This window comes from Biomphalaria glabrata, chromosome 8 (assembly GCF_947242115.1).
Source record: "Biomphalaria glabrata chromosome 8, xgBioGlab47.1, whole genome shotgun sequence".
Lineage (NCBI taxonomy): Eukaryota > Metazoa > Mollusca > Gastropoda > Planorbidae > Biomphalaria > Biomphalaria glabrata.
The window spans coordinates 3,361,509-3,371,432 of NC_074718.1; positions in this window are offsets into that span (position 1 = coordinate 3,361,509).

The window sequence follows — 9,924 nt, forward strand, 5'->3', positions numbered from 1 at the left end:
ATGGACAAAAACAATCCATTTTTTCGATGGTCTTAGGCGACCCCTGGCAAATCGTCAATCGACCCCTAAAGGGGTCGCGATCCACAGGTTGAGAACCCCTGTCCTAGACAGATATCTCCTAAAACTAAAATGATATTTAACCTTGGTTAGGCCAATAATAGAATATGCATCCTCTGTTTGGGACCCCTCAACTCGAGAAAACATTAAGAAACTAGAGCAGACACAAAATAGAGCAGCGAGATTCATAACAAACGAATATTCACATTTGACTAGAGTAGCACCTTTAGTAAAATCACTAAATTTAGAAAACCTTCAGGAGAGAAGACGCGAAAGTAATAAGGCTTGTCTTCGAGTCCGAAGATTAGTGAGGAGTGCAATATTTCCCGAGGCTGCGACCTACATATTTTGCCACATCCAATTATACACAAAACACAGAACCATAATCTTCAAATACATATACTAGGACAAATTTGTACAAATGCTCCTTCTTTCCTAGTGCTATTAGAGCATGGAATGGGTTGCCTGAGTCAGCCAGGAAAACCAGTGACTTGGTAGAATTTAGGTCATTGTTTAACATGCATGACTAGACGCATGATGTGTAGGACGTAATCATCTTTTTTGAAGTAACGTCTGTGTAAGATAAGATAAGGAGCTATCTTTTGAACAGAGGTGGAGTTTCCTAATGGACTACCCTTTCTTTGTTTAGAATTTAGTTACCAGGACATTTAATGTCTTTGGTAATATATTTTAGGTAGTAATTGCCTCGGCGGTTGCAGCATGTTGCGATTAAATCAGTTATGAAATATACACTTTTTGTTCAATCTGTAACAGGTAAAATGCTTTCTGAGTTTAAATCATACAGGAGTATTGTTATGGCACGATTATAAGTTTGTTATTTGTGTCGCAAATAGGATGGCTGCCTAGTCGTGCGGTTTGCGCGCTGGACTGTCGTTCGGATTTGTCGAGGGTTCAAATCCTGCCCGCTCCCGCCCCCCCCCGTCGTCCTACGTGAGGTTCTGACTAGGAAGTAAACAATCTTCAACTCTGAAGGAACATCCGAAACGTGTAAACCATTTTACAAAACATTTTTTTCACAAGTTTTGACTTAGAGACATGACGTAACTAATAAAAAGAAGAATAGGGTTTCTGGAAGAATAACGATATGTAAACCACAGGCGGATCCAGGGGTGGGGTGGTAGGGGTGATCGCTCCCCCACTCGGTCGATTCGGGGGGAGGAGGCGGACGAATTGTAGTATAGAATTCACACAATTTGTATACGAATGTATTACTTATGTTAATAATATATATTAATTATTTATATTTCAACCTATTTCTAGATTATTTCTCCCCCCTCTTGTATGTTTGCCTAATTGCTGGGGTCGGGAGGGTAGGTTGGCATCAATCCCCCCACCCCCCCCTAAACTTTCGAGGGGGGAGGGGCGGTCCAATTTATTTGTAGAAATCACAGTATAATAATAATCTTTATTGTCCGTATGGAAATTTGTCTTACAATTTGTGCATTACACCAAAAAAAAAACATTAGAACTATAAGAAACCAAAGTGTACATTCACACCAGACTCGCTCATAATTTACATGTGACAAAGTTTATACCAGATTGTTCCTATCTAATGATTTGATTGCCAGGGGAACAAAAGAGTGTTTGTGTCTGTTTGTCTTTGCTATAGGTGTCTTGTATGCTTATAGAATCAATTAAATACTCTGTTTGTCTTTGCTATAGGTGTCTTGTATGCTTATAGAATCAATTAAATATCTATAGGCCTATGATTAAAACTTGTTATTGATTTTTTTTTTACCGATCTTTATATTATGTCGTTCCCCTGTTGGCAGTTTGGAGGGGGGGGGGGCGGTCCTACTTAATTGGGGAAATCATAGTTGGTGAACAAAATTAGTTGAATTAAAATATGATAAAGATTTCATCGTTAAGGTGTAAAGATAAAGATCCCATCGTAAAGGTGTAAAGATAAAGATCCCATCGTAAAGGTGTAAAGATAAAGATTTCATCGTAAAGGTGTAAAGATAAAGATCCCATCGTAAAGGTGTAAAGATAAAGATTTCATCGTTAAGGTGTAAAGATAAAGATCCCATCGTAAAGGTGTAAAGATAAAGATTTCATCGTAAAGGTGTAAAGATAAAGATCCCATCGTAAAGGTGTAAAGATAAAGATTTCATCGTAAAGGTGTAAAGATAAAGATTTCATCGTAAAGGTGTAAAGATAAAGATTTCTTCGTAAATGTGTAAAGATAAAGATTTCTTCGTAAAGGTGTAAAGATAAAGATCCCGTCGTAAAGGTGTAAAGATAAAGATTTTGTCTAAAGGTGTAAAGATAAAGATTTTGTCTAAAGGTGTAAAGATAAAGATTTCGTCTAAAGGTGTAAAGATAAAGATCCCATCGTAAAGAGTGCACAGAATATAATAGTTTAAATATAGAATCGCGCTCTTTTAACAGCGAGGGTATTAATGGTCACGTGACGCACAAGGGCGTGGCGAAAGGTCCGGAAACCATACAACAAATAACATTACGCAATCGGTATCAGTGGAGGAAGCAGTATTACTGTCTGTATAGTGAAGTGGCTGCTAGTTTACAGTAACTTCAGGATTTGAATGTTTATAACGATCAGCCATCATTTACAAATAAACAAGTAGTTCTACCAGCCGTTGGTGTTGTTGTTGTTTTAATCTTTACTTACGTTACACATTGCAAGGCCCTCATGATTTGCAAAAACCTTCCTTCAGGGAACAGTACCAGGAAGAAGAAGGAGAGGAAGACAGAGAAAGCGATGGGAAGACAGCATCAAAGAATGGACAGGCCTGTCATTGAATGAAATTCTATTAAAGGCGAAGAACAGAATGGAATGGAGAAAGATGGTTGACAGATCTTACATGGTGCCCCAACGGTCCAACAGACTAAGGGATTGGTGACGGTGCGTTTACACATCTGCTACGCCCGTTGATTGGTTCCCCAATTTATCACAATATGCTTTTATTTAAATACTTTAACAAGCGTTTTATTCTGATGTGTGGAACACGCGTATAAATTACTGTAATACTTAGCTAATTAACTATTAGTAATCATTTTATTTGGTATCTCGAAGAAGGGAAAGAAGATCGATTACTTGAGAGGGGCCCCAAAATAAGTGTTTTTTACATTAAAAATTAAATATTACGCAAAATGAAGGGCCCCAAAAGAGGTCAAGCCCCCCGGGCCCCAAGACGATGGAAAATTCCTAGTTACGCCCCTGATAACAAGGCTGATCCAAACTAATTAATACAATCACACTTCCATATAGGTTTTTAATAACGATTTTATGTGGTATTACTTTTTTTTTTTTTATAGTGATTTATTTATTTTTTTGAATTCTGTAGTTTAAAAAGGTATCATGTTTTCCCAGAAACCTATCACAGTTCATTCTTATTTTGTTATGTTTTTAAACAGTATGTAATTATTATTTTTACCTGTGTTGTATTTTTTTGTAAAATAATATTAGAAACTACCAATATGTAAACAATACAAAATTCCTAAGTTTCATTTAGATATTTACTATTTTTTTGTTGTTTGATTTAGGTGAAAGGCTTTGTAAATATTAATTATATAGGAAGTGTAAACAACATAGCCATAGATTTTTAAAAAATTAGTAATTAAAAGGGGAATTAATTCTATTTAGATGTCTCCGCTCAAAGAGAAAACTACAGTCGAATAAGGCAGGTTACGCATACCTCTGCTTAATCGGACCTGCCGCTTTTTCAGAATGAATCTTTAAGTATTGTATGTCAGTTGCTTATTGGGACCGAGATTCTGGTTATTTCGGATCCTAGAACGCGAGATTAAAGATATCTATACTAGTCAACCCACGGCGTAGCATACGCCGCTATTTTCCAGAGCTGGATTTAGGCCACAGCAACTTTTGCGACCGCAGGGGGGCCCGGCGCTGTCGTAAGACCCACGCTAATTCTAGGTGTCAATTATTAATTTAAACCATTTTTTAACTTAAAACAGATTTCCCGTGGTCTCCTTATTTACCAGGAGCTCCTGGAAATCTCCTAAAATTGCAAAATAGACGAAAAAGTCTTGGAAATCTCCGGAAATTGTTATAGCCCTTTGAAAACTTATAAAAATCTCCTTAAATATAGAGACAACAGTTGTCATTTTTTGGGGTGTCATTCAATATGAAAAAAAGCACCAATCCTACACACACACAAATTAATTTAGTTTGATGTTGATTATTTGACATAAATATTGGAGTACTGATAGATATTGTTATAAATATACAGTTGATTCCCTTAGTTGAGCTTTTTTTTTAAAAAAAAAGTATCTTTTCAATTATAGGTTACGTGCTTTAACGCCAGCATGAAAATGAAGCTCTGGATGCTGTTTGATTGTTGCTCGTATTGCAGAGAATCACGTGACAGCCTCGAAAGACCAGGAAAGAGTTGATACCTTTAACGACTTTGGGGACAAGTGACAACGCGGGAACTCTCCGACATTTAAAGTGCGAACGAAGAGGAAGAAGAAGAATCAAAGAGAGACTATCGATACTAGCAAACTGCAGTACGACAAATTTCAAGAGTTATTTCCCCTTTCCTTTACACAGTGGCCCTGAAGTAGTTCAAGATTTAGCAACTATGTTACCCGTTTAACATTGTAGGTCCCCCTATTTGATAAGGGGCGTAAAATGCGTTTCAGAAATTATATAGCAACCCCTCTCTTTCCCAACCCCCTCGAAAAAAAAACAACAATTGCTTAAACGTTAACAATAAAAGTTAGAAAAAGTTATTATGAGACTCTGATTGTGATATTCTGGGGGGAAAAGAAAATCAGCGTCAAATAAACCTTTAAGGAGAAAGGGGGGTGGCTCGATCCGGCGACATAGGAGGCGCTGTATTTACATTGTAGTTATGAGATCATTTTGTTAACATTTTTTTTTTACCTTTACCTATCTCTTAGTCTATTGGACCGTTGGGGGCACCATGCAAGACTCTTCGACAATCTTTCTCCATTCCTCTCTGTATTAGCCTTAGTTAGAACCTCTGTCAATGGCAGGCCGGTCCATTCTTTTATGTTGGCCTCCCATCACTATCTCTTCCTCTTCTTCTTTTTTCCTAATACTGTTCCCTGAAGGAAGGTCTTTGCAAGCCAAGAGAACCTTGTCTTATGACCATAGATTTTTAGCTTGCGTTTTTTTTGTTTACGATAGTTAGCAGGTCATCATGGGGTCCAATCGTTGCAGTAACCCTGTCTCTAATCTCTTGGTTTGTGATGCGGTCTTTGAATGTGATACCTAGGATCCTTCTGTAGCATCTCAGTTCCATTGCTAGGATCCTCCACTCTAGCTCTGCAGTAAACATGATGTTTAATTGATTCAATGAGTGAAGTCAAGTCAATTAATCCTCAAAGTTGGATATTTATAGTGCAGTGCAGAGATATACAGTTAATGTCTCCTTCCTTTTAGAGCAGCGGTTCGCAACCTTTTAAGCTCGGCGACCCCTTTTTACAATCTCCCACTCTGCCGCGACCTCCCCCCCCCCCCATAGACACACACAGCAATAGAAGAATAGACAATAACAATCCTTATTTTTGATGGTCTTAGGCGACCCCTGGCAAATCGTCAATCGACCCCCAAGGGGGTCGCGACCCACAGGTTGAGAACCCCTGTTTTATAGAGTTCTTACTAAGTTGCCTACCTGGTCGTGAGATATGCGCGCTTGACTGTCGTTTGGACTTCTCGATGGTTCCAGTTTAAACTCTGGCTGCTGCCCACCTATGTCATCCTGCGGGAGGTTTGGACTAGGAAGTAAATTATCTTCAACCCTGAGGAACATCCGAAACATGCAACACATTTTACAAACAAACATTTTTACAAACTAGGTGATATGCAAGAAATATCAACTTTTAAACACATGTCAACATATTTTTTGTGCTTACATGTGCCATTGTGGGCCCTTATTGGTTGCATATCTAGTAGGCATGTGGCGATTTTTTTTTTCCTGAGAACTGATTTGAATTAAGGCTTAAGAAAATTCGAATTCATATAGTTGTTCTATCTTCGGGCTGCTTGAATCAGACAAGAGGATCAATGTCTTAGAGGAGTTTAAGTCTGTAACAGGCCTAAATAGATCAAATTATGGTTACCTGACAGCAACTAAAGGGCAAGTATGGTCTTTCTTCTTCTTTATTCTCATTTTTATGTTGTTAGCTCTCCATAGAGTTTTCTTTCTTTTGGAGTGTTTTGGGGCCAGTGTCTTGTACGGGCCTCTTGGTAAAGAGAGCGGTTTTGGAGGACATGGTCAGCGTTCCCTGGTGACACTCCACATGGGCAGATTTCACTGGTTTGAGCTTCCGGTACATATGCTGTCTCATTCTGTTGTGTATGGTCTTGAGTCGAAAGGCAAGTACAGTGACCTTTTAGATGTAGCGGGATTATGCTAATGTTGTAAACAGTGATTGGCAATTGTATTAGGAAGTATGCAGACTGTGTTCACTGCTTTTTGAAACGCTTTTTGAAACGCATGTAGCTCTTGATGGGCTACAGTGACATGACTTATCAAGTATGTGCACATTAATAAATGATAACTTAAAATCTAGAAATAAAAAAGAAAACAAGAAGTTTTTGAGGTGGTTTTAGTTTTGCATAGAAGTGGATATTATTACACTTTTTTAAAATTTTATTCTCTCTTATGTCTAAGTCTTTATTAATCTCTTAGGGTTAGGTTTTAGGCTCTGTTAGTGAATTACGATATTAAAACAAAAGTTTGTATTCTTTTTTTTTTCTGCCTGACTTACTTGCACATGTAAAAAGAGAGATAAATAAGCAAAATTTTTAAAGTCATTTTTTAAGATTATCAAAAGTGGAACTCCGTACTTAAAACTATATCTACCATTAATATGAAAGTTTTTTCCCTTATTCGATATCAAACGAAATACAGGTAGTCCTCGGGTTACGACGGTCTCGACTTACGTCGTTTCATGGTTGCGACGCTGTTTACGACGGCTCAGTACACTCAGGTGCAGTAGGGTTGATAGAGGAGTCATGGATTCCCTTAGGTGTTACAAGGAGATATTGGAGGAGAAGAAGACGGTCTCCTTTCAAAGTAACCTGCAGCAGTACTTCAAGAAGGTAGACAGGCCTGCAACAGAACCTGCAGCAGAGCCTCCAATAGATCCTGTACTTGTACACTCTACCTCACCTGCCCCTCTTGACTCACCTGCCCCTCTTGACTCACCTGCCCCTCTTGACTCACCTGCCCCTCTTGACTCACCTGCCCCTCTTGACTCACCTGCCCCTCTTGACTCGCCTGCCCCTCTTGACTCGCCTGCCCCTCTTGACTCACCTGCCCCCAGTATCTCCAGCAAGTTCTGTAGCTTCCTTCCAATACGCTTGTTCTCTCTTTGGCATTGTAATTTTTGTTTATCACAGTACACTGTTTATTACTATTACAGCACTTACAGTACTATATAGTACAGTACAGTATTTCATTATTAAAATTATTGCACACTATTTTACTGTTTTTATTGATAATTATGTATTAGAATAGGTGTATGGATAGGCTAAGTGTTTGCAGTACAGTACAGTACTGTTATTATGATATAGTACTCTTTATGAATGTATGATCCGACTTACGTCGAAATTCGGTTTACGACGAACACCGTCGTAAGTCGAGGATTACCTGTAATTAATTACCATTAATTATTTTTGTAATTGGGTATTATTTTATTGATTTATGTTTTATTAGGTACAATAGATAATTGTTGAAAGTTTCAACTTGATCAGACAATGCGTAAGGGAGAAATAGTGTTAACAATTATTTAAGGGCACTGAACCCAATAAATTTAGCCATATATGAGTATACTATGAATTAGTTCCCTTTTTAGTATCAAGCAAAGTAATTTATTACTAATTTGTTACTTTTTTAAAATATTGGTTCATGTCTAATCTATGCCAATGAATAATTGTGCGAAGTTCAACTTTATCCGAGAATGGAAATAACATGTACACACTTTTTAACAGACAAGACAGAGTAAGTTAATATAAACCTTTGTGAAAAGAGATATACAGTAGTTTAATAAAAACATGGACTACTTTAGCGAAACAAGAGCTGCCAGGTCTCGCGTAGTTTATTATTCGGATCTGTCTTAGTGCTATCATTCTCACTTGCAGACCGAGTCTTGATAACTAGACTTCATCAACATAATTTATTTATGAATACTAATGAGGAAGAGTGAATGGAAAAATCGATGACATTTAGCCAATGATATCGTCCCACAACACTAATAACTGATTAGATACACATCTACAATAAATCCAATTTTAGAAAAACCTAGATCTACCTAGATCAACTTAGATCAACATAGATCTATTCCTTTTCTAGAGCTCAATAATAAAAGAATGATAGTAGCGTTTCTTTTGGATAGTTTAACCTGCGCTGTTTTCAGTTCAAACTCGTAAGACCTTTTCTGTTATAGTTTCTCTACTAAATGCTTAACTAATTTCTCTTCTGTTATAGTTTCTCTACCTACCAGCTTAACTAATTTCTCTTCTGTTATAGTTTCTCTACCTACCAACTTAACTAATTTCTCTACTGTTATAGTTTCTCTACCTACCAGCTTAACTAATTTCTCTTCTGTTATAGTTTCTCTACTACCAACTTAACTAATTTCTCTACTGTTATAGTTTCTCTACTACCAGCTTAACTAATTTCTCTTCTGTTATAGTTTCTCTACCTACCAGCTTAACTAATTTCTCTTCTGTTATAGTTTCTCTACCTACCAGCTCAACTAATTTCTCTTCTGTTATAGTTTCTCTACCTACCAGCTCAACTAATTTCTCTTCTGTTATAGTTTCTCTACCTACCAGCTCAACTAATTTCTCTTCTGTTATAGTTTCTCTACCTACCAGCTTAACTAATTTCTCTTCTGTTATAGTTTCTCTACCTACCAGCTTAACTAATTTCTCTTCTGTTATAGTTTCTCTACCTACCAGCTCAACTAATTTCTCTTCTGTTATAGTTTCTCTACCTACCAGCTCAACTAATTTCTCTTCTGTTATAGTTTCTCTACCTACCAGCTTAACTAATTTCTCTTCTGTTATAGTTTCTCTACCAACCAGCTTAACTAATTTCTCTTCTGTTATAGTTTCTCTACCTACCAGCTTAACTAATTTCTCTTCTGTTATAGTTTCTCTACCTACCAACTTAACTAATTTCTCTTCTGTTATAGTTTCTCTACCTACCAGCTTAACTAATTTCTCTTCTGTTATAGTTTCTCTACCTACCAACTCAACTAATTTCTCTACTGTTATAGTTTCTCTACCTACCAACTTAACTAATTTCTCTTCTGTTATAGTTTCTCTACCTACCAACTTAACTAATTTCTCTACTGTTATAGTTTCTCAACTACCAACTTAACTAATTTCTCTTTTGTTATAGTTTCTCTACCTACCAACTTAACTAATTTCTCTTCTGTTATAGTTTCTCTACCTACCAACTTAACTAATTTCTCTTCTGTTATAGTTTCTCTACTACCAACTTAACTAATTTCTCTTTTGTTATAGTTTCTCTACTACCAACTTAACTAATTTCTCTACTGTTATAGTTTCTCTACCTACCAGCTTAACTAATTTCTCTACTGTTATAGTTTCTCTATCACCAGCTTAACTAATTTCTCTTCTGTTATAGTTTCTCTACCTACCAGCTTAACTAATTTCTCTACTGTTATAGTTTCTCTACCTACCAGCTTAACTAATTTCTCTTCTGTTATAGTTTCTCTACCTACTAGCTCAACTAATTTCTCTTCTATTTTCGCATTATTTTATGCGCTTTTTCCAAGGACTCGCTCTGTTTGAATAGCTGGTTCTTTGTTGGAGCTTCTCTTTTGGTTGTTCCTAAGTATTGGGGACTCGGGCTTGGG